Source organism: Rhinopithecus bieti, unplaced genomic scaffold, assembly GCF_001698545.2.
Source record: "Rhinopithecus bieti isolate Rb0 unplaced genomic scaffold, ASM169854v2 scaffold_73682, whole genome shotgun sequence".
NCBI lineage: Eukaryota > Metazoa > Chordata > Mammalia > Primates > Cercopithecidae > Rhinopithecus > Rhinopithecus bieti.
The window spans coordinates 272,481-284,874 of record NW_016829166.1 but is presented as its reverse complement, the minus strand read 5'-3'; positions in this window follow the sequence as shown (position 1 = coordinate 284,874).

Below are 12,394 nucleotides of genomic sequence, written 5' to 3'. Positions count from 1 at the left end.
ACCTCCTGGGTTCAAGTGATTCTCCTGCCTCAGCCTTCCAAGTAGCTGGGATTACAGGCATGCGCCACCATGCCTGGCTAGTTTTTGTATTTTTAGTAGAGATCAGGTTTCACATATTGGCCAGGCTGCTCTCGAACTCCTGACCTCAGGTGATCCGCCCTCCTCGGCCTCCCAAAGTGCAGGGATTACAGGCATGAGCCATTGCGCCCAGCCACATATTTGTTAAATATCATATATATAACAGAATAGTAAAGCCAATGAGGAATGAGGGAAAATGTTATCATTTGGAAACACTAAGTCAAGAATATATGGAACTCAACCATTTTGCAACTTTTCTGAGTCTAAAATTATTTCAAATTAAAGTATTAATTTAAAAAATATTTTTGAGGCTGGGCGCAGTGGCTCACGCCTGTAATCCCAGCACTTTGGGAAGCCGAGGCGGACAGATCACGAGGTCGGGAGATCGAGACCATTCTGGCTAACACGGTGAAACCCGTCTCTACTAAAAATAAAAAAAAATTAGCCGGGCCCTGGTGGTGGGCGCCTGTAGTCCCAGCTACTCGGGAGGCTGAGGTAGGAGAATGGTGTGAACCCGGGAGGCGGAGCTTGCAGTAAGCCGAGGTCGTGCCACTGCACTCCAGCCTGGGGGACAGAGCGAGACCTTGTCTCAAAAAAAAAAAAAAAAAAAAAAAAGAGAGAGAGAAAAGAAGCGCTGTGTGTTGCGACACCTGGAAGGGAAGAGCGTAGTTGAACAGAGCAGTCAGAAAGAAAGAATGAAACCTCTCAGCCTCTGCTAGAACATGCTGGGTTTGCCTTTACTCACCAGGCTTGAACCAGAGACCCCAGGAGAGGAGAATTTTAGTGTTGGCAGAAGGACTCTGAGGGCCATCTCAGCTAAGCCCTCTGTTTTATAGCTGAGGGGCCTGGGGATTCCAGGAGTTAAGTGAATCACTCAAGGTCAAACAGGCCGTGATGGGCAAAGCCAGGTCAAGTCTCTGGCTCCTCATCCAGTGCGTTCTGCGCACCTGATCTTCAAGCTCTCAGAAGTGCTACCTGTCCGTCCCTGCATGTGGGATTGGGGAGGCTTGAAGGCAGTGTATGGAGACAGGGGAGGCCCATGGGGCAGAACCTGTCACGAAAGGTGAATTCAAGTCAAGCCCTTATAGGAAAAAGAAACTATGAATTTGTTTCCTCTGTTTTTATCATTCTCCTTAAACAACACGATGCTGTTGCTTTAAAATGTAGTATTTAAAAAAAGTGGGGAAGGGGAGAAAATATAAAAAAAAAACCTAGAAAAAATGTGAAAGTGACTCAGCAGAGCCCAGAGAAAAGAAGAAGAGGAGGGGAGCAGAAGAGGAGGCTGTTTCATGTTGGCATCAAAATCTGGGCCACATTTCTCCTCTGTAACTTGGAACGGCTAATTTGCTTAGCAGGGGAGCTGTATCGCTAAGCAGAAAAGTTTACTGGTAAAATCTCAGGCTGGCAAGTTGAGCAGCAGAGCCAGAGCCCACAGCTGGCCACACGGGGGCGCTGCCTGCTAGGGGTTTGTTTCCTGGGACACCTGGCATTGCCTTATCACTCCTGTCCCAGACGCCTTCCCACATGTCCTCACGTGAAACAAGGTGGAGGCAGAGGTCTCTGTCACCGACAGTGGCTCAGGGCAGTGTGAACTTCTCCTTCCTCATCTACCATCTCCCTCTCACGATGTTTGTCCCCAAAGAACTTGTACTGGCTTTTAGTAAAAAGGCTGCCGGAGAGGGGGAAATGGGAGAGTTAAGGTTGAGATGTGGGAGAATGTATTTTACATATAAATGGGGAAAGTTTTCTTTTAAAAGAAGATTATCCGCAGGACACGGTGGCTCATGCCTGTAATCCCAGCATTTTGGGAGGCCAAGGCAGGCGGATCATGAGGTCAGGAGTTTGAGACCAGTCTGGTCAATATGGTGAAACCCCATCTCTACTATAAAATATTCAAAAATTAGCCAGGCGTGGTGGTGTGTGCCTGCAGTCCCAGCTACTAAGGAGGCTGAAGCAGGAGAACTGCTTGAACCCAGGAGGTGGAGGTTGCAGTGAGCGGAGATCATGCCACTGCCCTCCAGCCTGGGTGACAGAGTGAGACTCCATCTCAAAAAAAAAAAAAAGTGGGGGGCTGGGAGCGGTGGCTCATGCTTGTAATCCTAGCACTTTGGGAGGCCAAGGCGGGCGGATCACGAGGTCAGGAGATCGAGACCATCCTGGCTAATACAGTGAAACCTCGTCTCTACTGAAAATACAAAAAATTAGCCAGGTGTGGTGGCAGGCCCTTGTAGTCCCAGCTACTTGGGAGGCTGAGGCAGGGGAATCACTTGAACCTAGGAGGTGGAGGTTGCAGTGAGTCGAGATCACACCACTGCACTCCAGCCTGGGCAACAGAGCAAGACTCCATCTCAAAAATAAAAAAGAATATCTTAGACATCACATTTCTGTTTCTTTTACTCCTCTTTAAAAAAAATCCATACAAGTGCTCATATGTCCTGCCTTCCCCTTTGAGAATTATTTCTGTATAAATTGATTCCTAAGGATCAAAAGGAAACTGCCTTTTCAAACACAATGGGAGAGAAGAGGCTTAGCCAGGAAGGCGCTGGTCCTCCATTCCTGGAACCTGGATTTGCTCTCTGCAAATGGGAGGATGGTAAGGGTTCTGCATGCCTTTAGCATCGAGTCTGGCACATAAGATGCACTCAAAACATGAAGCTGCCATCATGTACATTGTCTTTCTTCTCCCTTTCCATAGAAAAATATACAGGTACATATCACCTCTTTTTCCTCTAATTAAATGAAATCAGGGCAAGCACTATGGAAATCAAGAAGCCTATTTAAAAAATTAGACAGTCGGTGTCACAGGAGTTGAATCTGTTTGCCTTCTCTTACTCTCCCTTTGTGATCTGTTTGTGAGCTAAATGCCTGGTGTTTCTATTTCTCTCTTATTCAAGCTGTCATGACTGCTATGGGGGGAGGTGCCAAGTTCTGAGCTCTGCCCCTAAGCAGCAGCCAGGAGGAAGCAGCAGGGTAGGTGGACAATTGAGGATGCAATTTGAATTTAGGAGGGCTGAGTAGACTTTTTGCAGTGTAGTGATTTTTATTAACTGATTTCCAGGCTTAGCATAATCCCAGGAATGACATTTTGCAGGTTTAATGCTTTCAGCAGTTTTATCAACTGGCTAGATTACCCTCAATGACACAATAAAACTCTTATGTTTACTGAGAGTTTATAAGACACTGAGCCCTGGGCACTCTTCCAAAGACTAGAAAAGACAGTGAAAGTGAATGGAATAGAAACATAGATGGAGAGAGAAAGATAGAGACAGAGATGGAAAGAAAGAGACAGAGATAGAGAGAAGGAAAGGAAAGGGGAGGGTGGGAGGGAAGGTAGAAGGAAGGAAGGAAGGAAGAGAGGGAGGGAGGGAGGCAGAGAGAGAGGGAAGGAAGGAAATATGGAAAGAACATAGAGTTTGCTGACTGAATGAGAGTAGGGTCTGGGAGGAACTGGAGAAGGTTAGGGTCTTTGAAAGACCCTGTAGGAGTATGACAACATTTAGAATCAAGCTGACATAGCATCATCTTTTCTTAGAAGCGTATTCAGGAAAGATTTTGTTTTCAGCAACTTAACAAATACCATTTAAAATGGGCGAACCACAGTCAAGTCCTTACATATAAAGTCCTGCCAAAATGTTTCACAGCCATCCTTTTGCAGCCAAGTAAATTATTTTTAACCAGTAGACTCTAAAGACTCTCTGAAGTAAGTCATCAAACAGAAGTCTGTGTTTTTCCACTGTTGATTCTAATGTCATAATTCAGAACAGTTGAAATGTCTAAACATCCACAAAGAACATACAATGAAGCTTTGCAAAAATCTAGCACGTTAAGCCAGAAGGAATCTCCAATCTCTGGTTTACTGCCTCTGAATTCATAGATCATTGAACTGAGACCCCGAGCTGTTGGGTGCTGCCCCCAGACACACACAGCCGTGGACAAGCCAGGGCTGAACTGAACCCCCACGTCAGCCTCCTGCCTCAGCAACATTTCACCCCACTCCACCCTTTCCTGAAAACACTTTAAAGTAACCCTCTTCTCAGGAACATTTTATTTCAAGTGGAATCAAATCTTCAGAATGAAAGGGATGACGCTGTAAATGGCTGACTTCAGGCTTTAGTCATAGGGAGAAATAGTCCGGACGTCAGTGTGGCCTCCCTTGTGCCTCTGATACCACCCCATGAAGAAAGGTGTTTGCCTGCTCTCCCTACAAGTTAGATTAACTTTGGGAGAGAAAAGGGAGAAGCAGGGTGGTGTGCAGAATCCTGGTGTTTATGTGGAGCCTCTTAGCCCTCTTTCTCCTCACAGGAATGGGAAGGAGGCCCTGGAGAAAGGGCACCATCATGACATTGGGTGCTGGATGGAGAACGCCCTCTGCAGTGGGGAGACTTGGCTTTGAGGCCAGCTCTCCCAGTGACTGTCTGGGCAACTTGCCTCTCGCTCTGAGCCTCCAGCTCCTCTTTATAAACTAGAGGGGCCATCTACAGTAGAGCTAATGGAAACAATTCAGTGTGATAACAGACACGATTGCCCATTGTAAACCAAAATTCACCATACACGTTTGAGTTGTTACTATTATTAACTGGGACAGGTTTTCAAACACTGATCCCTCCTCTGGCTGTTGGCACCCCTAGTAAGTTAGCAAATGCTTAGATGGGACTATTCAGTGTGACCAAGTTAGTATAAAGTAATCTTTAAGAGAAGGGACTTTGGTGTTTGACAAATCCGGGTTTTAATCCTCATTCTACCATCTTCCCACTATGGCGCATCGGACACGTTCTTTACTCTTTCTAAGCCTAGGTTTCCTCATGTGTGAAGTGGAGATGGCAAAACAAGCGCTGTGTCTCTTAGGCTGGTGTAGGGATTCAGTGAGTCAGCACATGTGCAGTGCTCTGTTCAAGGCTGGGCATTCCTAACTGCCCTAAAAAATGTTAACTAATTTTATTAGTAAAAGAAATTTAAAATCTTCTTCTCCATGGGACTAACAGACAGAATTTGTTCCTGAAGACTAAAACTAAGGCAAAATCCAAGCAGATGTGACTCGAGAGGCTCACATGCCATGCATTGGGCTATTTCCATGGCATTTAGCAGAGGATACGGTCAGTGCCCATGTGGTGAAAGTTGTGAGATTGGAGACCCAAACTCCCCTAAGTCTAGCGCCCACTCTAGAAACCCCCCATTCTCGCTACTCAGCACAGAGCAGAGTTTAGTGGCCCCCATAGAGTGTAATTGGGAAATTCATACAATAAAATCAGGAATATAAATTAAGTTGTATTCATATTATTTAATTGGGTATATTATTTCACTTGGAGATTTATTATTGGGTGATTTTAACTTAAATAGAAGGACATACTTATTTCTTTTTTTTTGAGACAGAGTCTCACTCCATCACCCAGGCTGGAGTGCAGTGGCATGATCTCCGCTCACTGCAAGCTCTGCCTCCCTAATTCACACCATTCTCCTGCCTCAGCCTCCCGAGTAGCTGGGACTACAGGTGCCCGCCACCACGCCCGGCTAACTTTTTTGTATTTTTAGTAGAGACGGGGTTTCACAGTGTTCACCAGGATGGTCTCGATCTCCTGCTCTCGTGATCCACCCGCCTCGGCCTCCCAAAGTGCTGGGATTACAGGCGTGAGCCACCGCGCCCGGCCATACTTATTTCTTAAATTATCATTGCAGCATTTTAAGCTGTATTGTTATTAATCGTTATTCAATGATTTACTGTAAATTAGTGCAACCCTACGGGGGAAAATGGGAATGTCATCGTGAAGTGTTCAATCCCTGCTTATAATCGGAATATTTTGCACCAGGATTGGAATGGAATTTTTGAGAAATGCTAACAGATTGGCACCTTGTATCTGTCTGGGGTGTGTTTGTGTGTGTGTGTGTGTGCGTTTGCATGCACACACTTGTGCTTCATATAAAAAAGATGCTGGTATTTTGCCTCAGGAGTCAGGGAGTAATGATAACGGTGTTCTGTGACAGTTGGAATCAAATGTGAATGTGCAGCTGCTCATCAGAAAGCTGCTGCAGCCTCCAGAATAAAGAGGAAAGTGCTTCACCAGGCCCCATGCCAGCTGGTCCCTCCATTCCCCTGAGGTCTCTGCTCTTCCACTCTCTGCTAGCTATGGCCAGTTCTCCCAGGGAGCTTGCCCCGCTTAACCTCAGCCACCTGGAAAGCCTTCACCTCCAACCTCCCCTCTGCCCTGGTAACACTCATGAACCCCATACGTAGGTCTCCCCTTAGACATGGATGCTTGCATTCTCAGTTGGATTTCTCTAACTTTGTGATCTTTCTAAAGCCTCAAGTGCCAAGTAAAGGCTAAATATATTTTAGAAATTACCCATCATGAGCTATTTGGGTTTGGATGAAAAGTTGTAATGTTTTGAGTAGTTGACCTGAATACTTTGGGTATTTGACTTTTGTTTTAATCATTATTTAGTAATGTCAGTTTTTTAGTGTTCTTCATGGACTGTTTTTTAACCAGTTAAGAGTTTTTGGCCAGGTGCAGTGGCTCACACCTGTAATACCAGCACTTTGGGAGGCCGAGGTGGGTGGATCACCTGAGGTCGGGAGTTCGAGACTAGCCTGGTCAACATGGTGAAACCCGGTCTCTACTAAAAAAAAAAAAAATAGCCGGAATGGTGGCAGGCGCCTGTAATCCCAGCTACTCAGGAGGCTGAGGCAGGAAAATCGCTTGAACCTGGGATGCAGAGGTTGCAGTGAGCCGAGATCGTGCCACTGCACTCCAGCCTGGGCAACAGGGGTGAAACTCTGTCCAAAAAAAAATCACTGGGGTGGGAAACAGAGGTTAGAAATCCAAAGCCATGATTTTTTAAATGTATGAAATGGAAATGAGAAAGAAAATGCATAAATATATAGCAGCAGATGATGTAAAGCTAGAGATGAGAATGATGGGGAGGAGGTACAGGAGAACTGGCTGAGGAAAAGAAGTCTCTTTGCAGTTACTGTATTTCCGCTGGACGGATTTCACCGGAGTATATGCTATCTACGAAACAGTGGCTACTCCGTATGCTTAACAATTCCTTTGAACAGTGGTCTGATCTGTTCTGTTAGATTCTGTACAAGATCAGCGGTTGGCTTGAGATCTGTGTGGCCTTAGGTCACGAAGGTGCTCCTCATTTTTGACCTCTTGTGCCCTCAGAATTCCTGAGAAGCAAACACTTTTCACAGATTAGTGAGAGGCTACATGAGATAAAAGAAATGGGAGGGAAGGTGGAAAGCAGTGGTACAGGAGACGTGACAAATTACCTGCTTCATTGTAGGTAGGTAGCAAGGATAGCAACCTTTTCTTTTATAGCTTCTGAGTTTTCAATCATACATTTTGTATAATTTCATTCTCTTTGTGGAAACCATAACACTTTTTCCCATGTTTCTTCAAATATATAGTATATTTGCATTTTCATTTTAACCTTTTAAACCTCCACTTTTTTTTTTTTTTTTTTTTTTTTGAGACAGGGTTTCGCTCTGTCGCCCAGGCTGAAGTGCAGTGGCACAATCTCAGCTCACTGCAGCCTCGATCTCCCAGGTTCAAGCAATTATGCTGCCTCAGCCTCTCAAGCAGCTGAGATTACAGGCACCTGCCACCACACCCGGCTAATTTTTGCACCTTTAGTAGAGGCAGAGTTTTGCCATGTTGGCCAGGGTGGTCTGGAACTCCTGGCCTCAGGTAATCCACCTGCCTCAGCCTCCCAAAATGCTGGGATTACAGTCATGAGCCACTGTGCCTAGCCTACATTTTTCACTTAATTGAAATCTGTTTATTATTTATTTATTTGAGACAGGGCCTCATTCTGTCTCCCAGGCTGGAGTGCAGTGACGTGATCATGGCTCATTACAGCCTCAACTTCCTGGACTCAAGTCATCCTCCCACCTCAGCCTCCTGAGTAGCTGGGACTACAGGTGCATGCCACCACGTCCGGCTAGTTTTTTCAATTTTTAGTAGAGATGAGGTTTTACTGTGTTTTCCAGCCTGGTCTCAAGTTTCTGTGCTCAAGCAATCCTACCACCTTGGCCTCCCAAAGTACTGGGATTACAGCTGTAAGCCACCACACCCTGCCTGAAACGTTTATTTTTAAACAGATTTTATGGCGTGAGGTAAGAATTCAACTTAGTATTTTTTTTTCCAAGTAATTATTTATCCCAACATAATTTGTTAAATAGAAAACACTTTCCTCCTAACTCAAAATGACCTAGGCTTTTAAAATCTGTTAGTGTTCCTCCGTGGGAAACATCCATGCTGACAAAATTTTCAGACCACCTTGCCTCCTATGTCTGGTTGCTGTTTGGGGTCAGGTAGGAGATGTTAACTAGAATGGAATGGTCTGGAGTAAATTTCAGGACACTGTGCCAAGGGAGAGGAGAGTCATGCAGAGTAACTCGATGTCCCCATGCTTTGTTTGGTTGTGGGTTTTTTTTTTTTTTTTTTTTTTTTGAGACGGAGTCTCGCTCTGTTGCCCAGACTGGAGTGCAGTGGTGCAAACATGGCTCACTGCAAGCTCCACCTCCTGGGTTCACACCATTCTCCTGCCTCAGCCTCTCGTGTTGCTGGGACTACAGGTGCCCGCCACCATGCCCGGCTAATTTGTGTGTGTGTGTTGTGTTTTTAGTAGAGACGGGGTTTCACCGTGTTAGCCAGGACGGGCTCCATCTCCTGACTTCGTGATCCACCCGCCTCAGCCTCCCAAAGTGCTGGGATTACAGGTGTGAGCCACTGTGCCTGGCCTTTTTTTTTTTTTTTTTTTTAATAGGGTCTCTGTCACCCAGGCTGGAGGGCAGTGATATGATCACAGCTTTCTGCAGCCTTGATCTCCATCCAGGTCTTAAGCAATCCTCCCACCAAGAGGTGAACCCAGCTGGGCTTCTGGGTTGGGTGGGGACTTGGGGAACTTTTCTGTCTAGCTAAAGGATTGTAAACACACCAATCAGCGCTCTGTGTCTAGCTAAATGTTTGTAAAAGCACCAGTCAGCACTCTGTAAAAACGAACCAATCAGCGCTCTGTAAAATGGACCAATCAGCAGGCGAAGGACGTGGGCAGGGCCAAATAAGGGAATAAAAGCTGGCCTCCCCGGAGCCAACAGCAACAACCTGTTGGGGTCCATTTACAGGCTGTGGGAGCTTTGTTCTTTTGCTCTTTGCAATAAATCTTGATGCTGCTTGCTCTTGGGGTCAGCACTACCTTTATGAACTGTAACACCGCAAAGGTCTGCAGCTTCACTCCTGAAGCCAGTGAGACCACCAACCCACCAGAAGGAAGAAACTCTGAACACATCTGAACACCTGAAGGAACAAACTCCGGACACACCATCTTTAAGAACTGTAACACTCGCATCGAGGGTCCGTGGCTTCATTCTTGAAGTCAGCGAGACCAAGAACCCACTGGAAGGAACCACTTCCAGACACACCACTTCAGCCCCTTGAGTAACTGGGACTACAGGCATGTGCCACCATGCCCAGCTATTTTTGAACGATTTTTTTTTTGTAGAGATGGGGTCTTGCTATGTTGACCAGGCTAATTTTGAATTCCTGGTCTCAAGCAATCCTCCTGCCTTGGCCAGTGCTGGAATTACAGGCATGAGCCATTGTGCCCAGCCACTCCTGCTTTGAATTCAACATGTGTCTGATTATTTTCCATTTTTGCATTGCTGTTCCAATACTGGAAGAAAACTTGGCTGCATTGCACATATTGATAATGTTGCTGAGACACCAGGGGTTCAGCCGAGGTCCTTGTTGCTTGCCACACAGAAAGTCAATCACTGAGACGATGAGTACTGCCAAGGAAGACGGCTTTCAGCAGGTGCTGCAACCAAAGAGATGGGAGTTCAGTCTCAAATCCATCTCCCTGCCTGACTAAAACTGGGGTTTATTTAGCAGGGAAGAAATGTAACAACGTGTACGAAAACAGGAACTAGGGAGGGCCAATGAAGCAATCATGATGAGTGAGAGGTCCAGCCCATCACCATGCCTGGCTAATTTTTTGCATTTTTAGTAGAGACGGGGTCGTTGATACATTTTTGTGAGGCTTCAGTTCTTTGAAACTTTTTTGAGAGGACTAAAGGTCCTGTGCTGAAGAAAGAACTCAGATAAAACAAATACAGGTTTCAAGCTTGACTAGCAGAAGGGTCACTTTTTATGTTTATCCAAAAGAACTGTCTCTGGGACTACTGGGTCAGTCTGAACAGTATGTTATTAAAAAGTGTGTATATTGGCTGGGCGCAATGGCTCACGCCTTTAATCCCAGCACTTTGGGAGGCCAAGGTGGGTGGACCACCAGAGGTCGGGAGTTCGAGACCAGCCTGACCAACACGGAGAAACCTTGTCTCCACTAAAAATACAGAGTTAGCTGGGTGTGGTGGTGCATGCCTATAATCTCAGCTACTCGGGAGGCTAAGGCAGGAGAATCGTTTGAACCCGGGAGGCGGAGGTTACGGTGAGCCAAGATCGCGCCATTGCACCCCAGCCTGGGTGACAAGAGTGAAACTCCGTCGCAAAAAACAAACAAACAAACAGTGTGTGTGTGTATATATACTTGTGTGAGTCTTTTATATATTATTTGGCTATCCACATGTAATTTTTGCCTTATAGGCTAGCTTTAGACTTTGATTCCCATTTAAAATGTGACTCAACAATGCTATGGTCTGACTAGTTGTGTCCCACCAAAATTTGTATGCTGAAATCATAACCCCCAAGATGATGGTATTAGGAGGTGGGGCTCTTGGGGGGCGGGTGTTTAGGTCATGAAGATGGAGTCCTCACGAATGGATTCATGCCCTTATAAAAGAGGCCCAAGAGAGTTGATTGGCCCCTTCCACCATGTGAGGTCCCCTAGATGGTGCCATCTGTGAGGAGGAACCCCCCACCCCAGACACCCAATCTGTTAGCACCTTGCTCTCAAACTTTCCAGCCTCCAGAACTGTGAGAAATAAATTTCTGTTGTTTATAAGGTACCAGTCTAAAGTATTATGTTATAGCAGGATAAACGGAGTAAGACGTACAGTATAATAGAAGGAGTGGGGCCAGGCACGGTGGCTCACACCTGGAATACCAGCCCTTTGGGAGGCTGAGGTAGGCAGATCACGAGGTCAAGAGATCGAGACCATCCTGACCAACATAGTGAAATCCTGTCTCTACTAAAAATACAAAAATAGCTGGGTGTGGTGACGTGCACCTCTAGTCCCAGCTACTCGGGAGGCTGAGGCAGGAGAATAGCTTGAACCCAGGAGGTGGAGGTTGCAGTGAGCCAAGATCACGCCACTGCACTCCATTCTGGTGACAGAGAGAGACTCCATCTCAAAAAAAAAAAAAAAAAAGAAGCAGCAGCAGCAGTGAGTATGTTTGACATGGTGTGGCAGCATTAAGGGTGGCTTCTATTGGAAGTGGCAGTAAGCTGATGTTAGAGATGTAGCCATATTGGAAGTGATAGGCTGATGGGAGAGATTTAGCCAGGTGAGGAGTGAAGGCAAAATTGAAACGAGGGAATACATTGTGTGCAAGAAGTTGGAAAAGCCCAGTATGGCTGGAGCAGATAAATAATAAAGATGATCATTAACAGAACAACAGCCATGTCTTCTGTGTTTATTGCCACCCAGGGCCTTTGGGAACTTTGTCTCTTTTCACATGCTCTTTGTTTAAATATAGTTATTTCCATTTTGCCAAAATGGAGTCCAGTACTTAAAGAAACAAATAATTTGTCTTAGATGGCATAGGTATTTACTACAGAGTATTTTCTTTTTAATGGTGAAATTAAGAGTATTTTCTTTCTAATGGTGAAATTAAGAATCCTTCTGTGAAATTCTAAAAGAAATTGTGACATAGTTACAGTTATTTTGGCTTTGTCCCAGATTTCTTTTTTTTTTTTTTTTTTAACTGTGGGCAAGTGACTTTACTTCTCTGCACCTCTGTTTTCTTGCAAGCAGAACCAATGTTTGGATAAAGGTTAGATTCTGTGAGTGTAAACGTGATGCCAACAGAGGCCGTGATCGTGCGAGCAGAGAGCTCTACCAAGAATGCTCCCTCTTGCCCTCTCATACTTCAGTCTCCCCTGGGCACGTTTCTTATTTCTTGGCTTGGCTCCTGTGACATAGACACCATCCTTCTTTCACCTTATTTTCCTACTAAACCACTGGACCATTAGGACCCTAAGGCTGGCTCAAATTTGTACCCCTCGCTCCAACTCACTTTTCCTGCCCACACCATTGAGCAAGCAGCTGTGGCCAGGCTGTCCTGCCCCTCTTCCTGCACAGTTCCATGTCTGCGTGTTGGGGTCCATTCTCTTTGGTAATTGCCGCTATAGGCTCTCC